The sequence below is a fragment of the Labeo rohita genome, unplaced genomic scaffold (assembly GCF_022985175.1).
Source record: "Labeo rohita strain BAU-BD-2019 unplaced genomic scaffold, IGBB_LRoh.1.0 scaffold_720, whole genome shotgun sequence".
Classification (NCBI taxonomy): domain Eukaryota; kingdom Metazoa; phylum Chordata; class Actinopteri; order Cypriniformes; family Cyprinidae; genus Labeo; species Labeo rohita.
The window spans coordinates 28,801-37,955 of NW_026129657.1; the positions used below are offsets into that span (position 1 = coordinate 28,801).

General features: G+C 35.4%; 1 long non-coding RNA gene across 1 annotated transcript; it reads left to right on the plus strand.

Moving 5' to 3' along the window:
* The first annotated feature begins 4,601 nt into the window (after positions 1–4,601).
* LOC127161735 (uncharacterized) lies at positions 4,602–6,453 on the plus strand. The gene is made up of 3 exons (XR_007827165.1): positions 4,602–4,822; positions 5,777–5,864; positions 6,296–6,453. It is a non-coding gene; the product is annotated as an uncharacterized LOC127161735 (long non-coding RNA).
* Positions 6,454–9,155: the final 2,702 nt, after the last annotated feature.

Below are 9,155 nucleotides of genomic sequence, written 5' to 3' on the forward strand. Positions count from 1 at the left end.
TTGTGAAGCCACTCCTTCGTTATTTTAGCTGTGTGCTTAGGGTCATTGTCTTGTTGGAAGGTAAACCTTCGGCCCAGTCTGAGGTCCTGAGCACTCTGGAGAAGGTTTTCGTCCAGGATATCCCTGTACTTGGCCGTGTTCATCTTTCCCTCAATTGCAACCAGTCGTCCTGTCCCTGCAGCTGAAAAACACCCCCACAGCATGATGCTGCCACCACCATGCTTCACTGTTGGGACTGTATTGGACAGGTGATGAGCAGTGCCTGGTTTTCTCCACACATACCGCTTAGAATTAAGGCCAAAAAGTTCTATCTTGGTCTCATCAGACCAGAGAATCTTATTTCTCACCATCTTGGAGTCCTTCATGCGGGCTTTCATGTGTCTTGTACTGAGGAGAGGCTTCCGTCGGGCCACTCTGCCATAAAGCCCCGACTGGTGGAGGGCTGCAGTGATGGTTGACTTTCTACAACTTTCTCCCATCTCCCGATTGCATCTCTGGAGCTCAGCCACAGTGATCTTTGGGTTCTTCTTTACCTCTCTCACCAAGGCTCTTCTCCCTCGATAGCTCAGTTTAGCCAGACGGCCAGCTCTAGGAAGGGTTCTGGTCATCCCAAACGTCTTCCATTTAAGGATTATGGAGGCCATTGTGCTCTTAGGAACATTAAGTGCAGCAGAATTTTTTTTTTAACCTTGGCCAGATCTGTGCCTTGCCACAATTCTGTCTCTGAGCTCTTCAGGCAGTTCCTTTGACCTCATGATTCTCATTTGCTCTGACATGCACTGTGAGCTGTAAGGTCTTATATAGACAGGTGTGTGGCTTTCCTAATCAAGTCCAATCAGTATAATCAAACACAGCTGGACTCAGATGAAGGTGTAGAACCATCTCAAGGATGATCAGAAGAAATGGACAGCACCTGAGTTAAATATATGAGTGTCACAGCAAAGGGTCTGAATACTTAGGACCATATGATATTTCATTTTTTCTTTTTTAATGAATCTACAAAAATGTCAACAATTCTGTGTTTTTCTGTCAATATGGGGTGCTGTGTGTACATTAATGAGGAGAAAAAAAAAGAACTTAAATGATTTTAGCAAATGGCTGCAATATAACAAAGAAAAATTTAAAGGGGTCAGAATACTTTCCGTACCCACTGTATATATATATATATATATATATATATATATATATATATATATATATATATAATTTTTTTTTTACAAAATACAGTTTTGTTTGTTTTCTTTCCTGGTGTCATTCAGACACTTTTGACTCCAAGCACATGAAGAATCACCAGCTGTGTCTGTGTAGTAGACAATGAAAGGAGTTCATTAAACTGTCACTATAATTTGATTGCTGTGTGGTTTCTTACTGGCCTGAACCCTCATGTCTATGAAATATTCTGCTTTCTAGCTTTTAATCGTCTGCTCATAAAAAAGTCAAACACTTTTTATCAACAAGATGCTTGTGTAGATAAAATGCACTGTTACAACTGCATTTTGTTGATGTATTTCATCATTTGTAATTCTGTATTTTATTATTTTTTATTTATACATTCATATTTAATACAAAATTTCAAATTATTTTCTTTATTTCAGAATCACATTTACGCTGTCTCTCTGCACTGCAATATTCATCCTCCAGGGTTTTTGTGATCACGTAACCTGACACATATGAAACCTAAGGGATATGTGTGTGTATATAGAACACAACAGAGATATTCACTTCTGCGAAGACAGAACATGCATAATTTTGGAGGCTTATAAGTGTAGTGTTTTAATTAATCTTGATTTCTCATAATATGGCAAATTGGCATTTGAACTACGACTCTGAGGTAAGTATAGCATGAAACGCAGTGAAGCTGTAGGCTACATGCCTCATTGAAGGCTGCCACATATACGTCATCGAGGACGTCTCATTTCAGAATAATAACCCTCATAAAATTTTGGGTTATAGGTGGTGTACATTATTGTAATGTTTTTCTTTGGAATGTTTTTTTAATGGTTCTAAAACGAAGCCGCCTTAATAAGACACAGCAACGTAGTAGATTACTGTAGTAGACTTTTGTACTGCACAATGGTTGAACTTTTCTGGATATATTAAGTTTATTGTTGTTCTTTTGATACTACTTATTTTAAAACATAAAGCCACATTATCTTGGGAGCAGATAGTGACAATAAAATTGTGATGGATGTGTTTACAGTACACAGCCAAAATGCCAGCAAATAACACAAGACAAGACAAAAATATTACCAGTTGTGGTTGTCTGTTGTGCAACAGTTGTTAAGACCAAGTTAAGTATTAAGATATCTGGAAAAATAAATAAATAAATCAGCTAAATAAATACAGCATAATATTTGAAACAGGAATCAGTTGGTCTAACAAAGACATAAAAATTGCCTTGCCATGCTATGACAATAGAAATAGTGTATAATGAAATAAGACACAATGAAAAGCATGGGGCTAAAGCTGTCAGGCTTTTTTTTTTTCAAAAGCACCCAGAAAGCACTTTTCTTATGTCATTGTCTTTGTGCAAGAAGAACAGACGGAAAATTAAGTTGTTTTTTACTCATAAATTCCTCTCCTCCAGTGTTCTAAAACAGACTATAAAAGCAGTCACTATGGGGAACACCTTTGCCGCAATCAGCGTCTGAAGCATACATCTACAGTAAACACGACAATACAACATTGGCCAGCAACAGCCTATGACGTCACTACCGGCGAGACTACAGTATAAAAAGTGCGCCGGGAGAATATGTCATCCTCTTCTTCGTCTTCACTGACCATTTGTTTATGTTAGTAGAAGCTAAGCACAGCTAGGAGTGCATGTTATGGTCAAACCAGTGAATCGCCCCGCAGAACCTGATTTTACCAAGTACGACATGTTCCTGGATCAACATCTTTGTTGACCCTGGAACAACATTGTGAAGTTTAGGATTACAATCAGTGTTTGGTGCTTGTACATTAGTGTCATTCATCTATTATTTCCTCTGATTTTAGGGGTTACTCATGGGTAAGGTTAGGTTTAGGTGTAGGGATGTGGTCAAGATTAAATTTTTGGATTAAAATGTTGTTCCAGGGTCAACAAAATATGTTGACCCAGGAACACATCTAACTCAGCAAAATCAGGATGTGCAAATCGCCCCTCCGTGTAGTATGCTGAGTATGCTGCTCCCATAGCAGTTCCTCTGCTATTCTGAGAGTTGAGTCTCTGCTCTCTAAAGCTTTGTGATGTAGCAGACATCAGAATCAGAATCAGAATCAGAATTAGCTTTATTCGCCAGGTGTGCGCAAACACAGATGGCATGGCGGAGAAAACTGTTTTTATGCCTAGATGTTCTAGTGCTCGGAGATCTATAGCGTCTGCCTGAGGGGAGAAGTGCAAACAGGTTGTGTCCGGGGTGAGAGGGGTCTTTGATGATGTTTCCTGCCCGTTTCTTCACTCTGGAGTTGGACAAGTTCTGAAGGTTGGGCAGGTGCACACAAATGATCCTTTCTGCTGTCCTAACAGTCCGTTGCAGTCTTCTTATATCTGATTTGCTGGCTGCCCCGAACCAGACAGTTAACTCCCTTAGTTTACTCCTTTGTGCTTGGGATGCACTCCCCTCAGCATGGCAGCATGGGTATACCTTTCGCCATAGCGACCACTAGAGGATGCAGTTTGATGTTCCCTCGAAAGGGAATTTTTCAGGTCACGTATGTAACTATCATTCCCTGAGAAGGAAACAAGACACTGCGTCCTCTAGAAGTATGCTAGATGTGTGCTTCAGACACTGGTTGCACCGAAGGCATTTCCTATAGTGTCTGCTAGAGGATGCAGTGTCTCCTTCCCTTCTCTGGGAACTTTTTGTTTACATATGTAACTTGGTCGTTTACCATTTTTGTGTCCAAACAACTTTCATAATCTATTTCAGAGTGACAAGAGAGGAAAATGTCTTACATTTTCAGTGTTCCTCACACAAAGATTTGAAATACACAAGTCATATGGGCTAGATTGTTTTAATGGTTTTGGGATTTTAGAGCTAGATAGAGCATCAGAGTCTTACGGATTTATATGAGGGTGAGTAAATTAATTTTTAAGAGAACTGTTAAACACTTTGAAGTTCACCACATTAGTGCTTTGGGTCCTAGAATAAAATAATGACAATTAACATGAATAATTCATTTTGACTTGTTTCTCTCCAAAGACCATCAATCACAGTTTAGAGATTCTCTTTTATCAAAATAAATGAATGCATTTCTGATGAATGTGGGCAAGAATTCTACATCTGTAGATTTCTGCACAAGCGATTTAAATATGATAAAATGCTGAGACTCTTATTGTCAGCTGCGAGCATTATCAAATTTGTTCAGATATTTAATCCACACTCGCGGATCTGTTTGTTATATTCATTTACAACAACGAAAAAGTGCCATGCAAAAATACTGCTCGGGCTTACCCAGTATTAGTAAGGTAATAGTTGGTGCTCTTATAAAACCTGTCATGAAATATGAAGGAAAAAGAACAATTAAAAAACATTAAATTATATTGTATTTCTAAGTCTATATAATCTTGAGGCAATTTCTTGAATTGCAATTTTGAGTTTGTGATAATTGTGCACAGTAAAAATAGATGGGTTATTTTTTTAACCCAATAGATGGGTTACACATATTGGGTCACTATGTTGGGTTATTTTCTAAAACGTTGGGTTATTTTTTAAACATCGTTGGGTTGTTTTTAATAATAACCCAGCGTTGGGTTTAATTGGTTCCCGCGGCGACAGTTCAAATTTTAACGGACGACGGTGACTGACGACAGAAGAAGCTGCTGCTGCATCAGTATGAGGTGAGTAACAGGGTTTTGATAACTCTTATAACATTATACTTATAAGAAGAACGTGAAATCCACTTCAAAATTGAACTTTTGTTGTTGTATGTTTGTTTTTTAACGAAGTTGTAGTTTCCTTTAGTCAGTGTATTGTAACGTTACTGCGGAGAATGAGCTCCATTGTAAACGAATAACTTCACATTAACGTTACCTTAGCTGTCCCAGTTAGGCCGCTAGCAGTAATAAAGTAAATTAAAATTAGCAGAAAGTTGTAAAACTGTTTAGAGATGTATTACAGTAACCTAAAGTTAATAATGTATGGTGAAATGTATATAGGACTACTTATGTTACTGAAATCACCGTCTACCATTACTACAGGTTTAGTATTATTTTACAGGTGATGAAGGGTTCTAGACGTACAGTTTCTGACTACAGTTTGTTTGGTCGCACTAATGATTATCACATTTAACGTTATATATAGGAAATGGCTAATGCTAAATGAGACATTGGTGTTGATTTGAACCGCGCCGCACGGATCATTCAACTTCGGTCCAGTATGTAAGATTCGCTCAGCGGCAGCTCAGAGAGATGCGCTCAAATTCGGCGAATTCTCTTTTAGAAAAGTCTAAAAATAATCACATTTTCCCAAAAGAAAGACGTGATGGGAGAAACGAAGCTTTTCAAAGTTTCGAATCAATTAAACGAATCGCTTCGCAAAATGATTCACTGCTTCCAATCGTTCGTGACACAACGGCGACGCCTGCTGGTCAAAACAGGGCAAGCGTCAGTTGTTTGGAAAGCGAGCACTAATTGGAATAACACTAAATGTGTTTTTATGGTTTATTTATGTTGAATATTGTTATGCATATATTAGAATCGCCTCTACTTACAGCCATTTCTCATATAAAGCTATGACAGATTTGCATGTTTTTTTTTTAAATGTGTACTAAATGTGTTTATACTTATTTTTAGACATTGGGTTCTTCAGTGAAGGGAAAACTACAACACTGGAATCTCATACATTAAACATCCACATGCCAATTAACTGAAATATTTCAAGGTAAGTAAACTATTTATATTAGTGATCCATATACATTACCAGTCAAAAGTTTTTGGACAGCAAGATTTTTAATGTTTTTAAAGAATTCCCTTCTGTCTAAGCCTGCATTTATTTGATCCAAAATACAGCATTTAAAATAACTGCTTTCTATTTGAATATATTTTAAAATGTAATTGTCCAGTCTTTTCAAAGCTTTTAAAATAGAAAGCAGTTATTTAAAATAGTAAAAATATTTCACAATATTACTGCTTTTACTGTATTTTGGATAAAATAAATGCAGGCTTAGTGAGTAGAAAAGAATTCTTTAAAAAACTTTAAAAATCTTACTGTTCAAAAACTTCTGATTAGTAGTGTAGGTTTTCCAACAATTATGAAAAAATGTTTCTAGTTTATCTGTAAAATGTTTCTTCTTCTGCTTCATCTTATCACAGAGGAAGGAGTGAATGAAGGAAGTTTTATGCGACCGGATGACACCAGCATTTCTGAACTCCAAGAACTCCTCCCAAGTTTTAGCATTTTCAACAGTGAAGTAGTGGAACAGAAGACCTTACTACAAGCAGTGGATCTGTGTTTCAGACATTTCTACATGTCCCCCAAAGCTCCTCTGCACCCATTTGCAGCACACAGTCTTTAATGTTCCAGGAGTTCTTTCAACACATTACCTCTTCCTTAGAAACTTTGTATCTATTGATCTGTAAAACTTTTTATGTTGCTGATTATCAGCAAGTCCAGCAGCCAGCAGATTTACTTTGTTTTATTATTATTATTATTATTATTACTTGTGTTTATGATTTTTATTTTTGTTTTATTGATAAAGGTTTGTATATTATGTTTGTTTTATTTGTGCACATTTGTGTATGTGTTGATATAAATAAATATGAATTGATACACATTTATGACCCTGGACAACAAAACCGGTCATAAGTATCATGGGTACATTTGTAGAAATAGCCAAAATTGCATTGTATGGGTCAAAATTATCAAATTTTCTTTCATGCCAAAAATCATTAGAATATTAAGTAAAGATCATGTTCCATGAAGATATTTTGTAAATCTCCTACCATAAGTATATCGAAACTGAATTTCTTATTAGTAATGTATTGCTAATAACTTCATTTGGACAACTTTAAAGACAATTTTCTCAATATTTAGATTTTTTTGCACCCTCAGATTCCAGATTTTCAAATAGTTGTTCTATCCTATCAAACCACATATTAATAGAAAGCTTATTTATTGAGCTTTCAGATGATGTTTACATTTAAATACAAAAAACTCGACCCTTATGACGGGTTTTGTGGACCAGAGTCACATTTGTTGGTTTTGAATTCAGTGTACATCTTGAAAATATGTCAGTTGTGTGTGCATATTTGTGTTTTGAATGTATTATATTTTCACATTCTTGTACACTTATTTTGTAAACATTTGCAGTATGACTGTTTTACATTTAAAAATATATTTGTAAAAAAAATATTTGCATATTTAAATAAACAAAATATTTATTTGAAAACAAAGTAGTGTTATAGTGTATTTTTATTAAAATAAATAAATAAATAAATAAATAAAAACTGATATAAATGAATCTAAATAATTAACTCAACTGTTGGGTTACTTTTAACCCAACTGGATTTTAACCCAATTCATTGGGTTAAAATAACCCATAGATGGGAAGGTGCTATACCAACCCATAGTTGGGTTACTAGTTGGGTTATTTTTAACCCAACATTTTTTAGTGAGTGTTCAGCATGTTCATTTCATAAATGCCTTTACACAGAGAGTGATACAAGACATTTAAATACATACTTTTATTAAGGGAAGAAGCCATTGTCGATGTTGACAGCCCGGTGTATTTCTCTTTATCCACAAATTAGTTTAAAATAAGTTTCCTTTATAGTTACAGAATAAACAAATTAGACATTGTACTGACACATGATTTACAATGAATGATTTTCATGTTATATAAGTTGAATTACCTAGAATCACAAGTAAAAATTGGTGTGCAAAAAGAAACGCACATAATCACACATCAAGACTGCAGTTTGTTTGATTTACCGACACTTACAAGGAAGAGCAGAAAGATGATCTTACCTAATATAAGCTGATTTTCAGTGATCCTCACTGACACAACTAACTAAAACATATTTCTGTGCTGTGATGTATGTAGATATGTTATCTGTTTATCATCTTGAAAAGGAAATATGAGCCCAAGTCCACTACTTCCTCTTCAAATTCAAATACAACTGTTTATTTAAAAAAACCAAAAACAAACAAACAAACAAACAAAAAAAAACACATATCCAGGTCCTTGTCTGTGTATCTCTGGGGACCTTCCAAACAATGTCATATGTTTTAATTCCTAATATCAAGTTATTGTCAGTTTTACAGTGACTTTGACTAACTTTGATATTCAGATGAAATATCATCACCAAAGTGTTGGGATTTTTGTGCCACCTATGGTCAGAAAAAGGAAAAAAAAAAAAAAAGTGTGTGTGTATGCATGTGTATTAATGTACCCTAAAACATTACAACTTTTCAAGTTTGATTACATACGCTCTAAAAGTGCTGTGAAATTTAAAAATATTACTTGTAAATACTTGCATTTTGTTATTTTGAGTTGTTAAGTACATGCACTGAAATGTTATGACAAACAGGTAAGAAGTTACTGCACTGCAACTGTCTCTGGAGGTTTAATGGTTTATCTGCCCAATTAGAAATGAGCTACAGGGGTATAAATACTATTAATAATAATATCCCACTTACTAATAAGTCTTCAATTCAACACACAATAAGTGTGCCAACCATATCTGGACTGCAAGATTTACACATTTTTCTTGTATGAGAGTGATTAAAACAGTTATGAACACTTTCTTTTGTGAGCCTTGACTTGTTTGCTTTACTAAAAATAAAATGGTGTAGAAACTGTTTTAATTGGAAATCGCTAGTAATTTTTGCAGTGCATTACAAAGAAATATGAAGTAACACTGAATTTAGTTCTGTGTAACCTCACTGTTCTGTCTGTAAACCCTTTAACCATCTCCCGCAACCAACAGAAATCACACATATCTACACATAAATCACACCTCAGGACACATGAATCACATGAGTATATTTGTTTTGAAATGGCTAATAGTTAATCCTCAGGATGAATATCAGAGATTTAGTTGACTTAAAAATCTTTTTTCAGTGTTTACCCTAAAGAGCATGAAACATGTAGAGCATCAAGAACAGCTATTAAAGACAAAACTGCAAAAATGATTGACTGATTGATAGTAACCCTAAACCCAGCAGGCACCA